We start from the raw sequence: 1,761 nt of genomic DNA on the forward strand, positions 1-1,761 counted from the left end.
TTCTAGTTCTGTTCTAGTTCTGTTCTAGTTCTGTTCTAGTTCTGTTCTAGTTCTGTTCTAGTTCTCTTCTAGTTCTCTTCTAGTTCTGTTCTAGTTCTGTTCTAGTTCAGTTCTAGTTCAGTTCTAGTTCAGTTCTAGGTCTGTTCTAGTTCTAGTTCTGTTCTAATTCTGTTCTAGTTCTGTTCTAGTTCTGTTCTTATTCAGTTTTACTTCAGTATTATTTCAGTTCTGCTTTAGTTACAGCTGTAGGAATTTTTTGCTCGAAAGAATAATTTACTGCAAAGAAATGTATTTAAGGTCCTTATAAAAACTAAATGAAATGGAAATTTCATAAATAAAAGATATTTAACTACAAATTAATCCTTTGAATTTGATCATGCTGGTTACATTACAAATCCCTTATAATGAAAAAAAAACACACCTTTAGAAACTCTTCTTTAACAAATTTCTCTGTTCTTTGTTAAAACAAGTACGTAATAAATCTGTATTTTAAGACCTCATTCAAAAACACTTTAAAAAAAATTATCCAAAAAAATCGGTTAAATATCATATAAGGATTTACATTAAACTGGATTGAACGTGAAAACACATTTAAACCAAAGATAAAGATGAGAAGGCAAGTTATTGTATTTTTTGAAGATTTTTTTTATATTAGAAATTTATATCTTAACAATATGTATGTGTATACGCATATTCTTATCAAAAGAGCAGATGTTTGCCAAAAAAAAAATTCAATTGTCTTTCTTGTTTTATTTTTTGTTAAAGAAGTTTTCTTTTTATCCTTAAGAAGCAATTCATACAATGTACGATGATGTCGTAGTAATAAATATTTGTTTAAACATGTTTGTTTATGGTTACAAATTTAAAAATGCCTCAAACCAGAAAAGTTAACAAAAACAAGATCAAAGTGCTATTGATCCTTCTTTAACGATTGTGGTTAATTATTTGAATGTAAATGATAAATAAAATAAAATTTTAACTGAATATAAAACATGAATCCGCAAAAGTTTTTTTTAAATAAATAATAAAATTTTCAAATCTTTTTCTATGAATTACTATTGAACTATTAAAATCGTTTTCAGGTGTACCATCTACAATTATTTACTTATTTTTTTTTTTTTCAAAAAATACAAATTTGAACTCAAGTAAAAAATTCCATAAACTAGTTGTTTTATAACTGTATAAAAATGACACCGCACATCCTGCAAAACAAGTACAAATAGAAGAAACAATAATATTCTTAAAATAAAGCGAAAAACTCAAAACAATTCCTTAACAACGCAATTGGGATGAAATAATAAAAATAAGGCGTAACAACCCAACATCCCTTTGTAAACGAAAACTCGCAATAGTTTCAAAAGAAATGACGCATTTCATTTAAATTATCATTTTAGTGCTCACAATGAAAATGATAAAAAAATAGAAATCGGTAACGTTGAATCATATAATACGCTATTAATTTACAATATTTTAACATTAAAAACGAATTGGAAATAGATCTGATACAAAACAGAACTAGAATATTACTAAAACAGAATTAGGACAAAACTAGAACAGAACTAAAACAGAACTATAACAGAACTAGAAGAGAACTATAACAGAACTAGAAAAGAACTATAACAGAACTATAACAGAACTTAACTAGAACTGAATTACAACTGAACTAGAACTGAACTAGAACTGAACTAGAACTGAACTAGAACTGAACTAGAACTAAACTAGAACTGAACTAGAACTGAACTAGAACTGAACTAGAACTGA

The sequence above is a fragment of the Lucilia cuprina genome, chromosome 4 (assembly GCF_022045245.1).
Source record: "Lucilia cuprina isolate Lc7/37 chromosome 4, ASM2204524v1, whole genome shotgun sequence".
In the NCBI taxonomy this organism is placed as follows: Eukaryota; Metazoa; Arthropoda; class Insecta; order Diptera; family Calliphoridae; genus Lucilia; species Lucilia cuprina.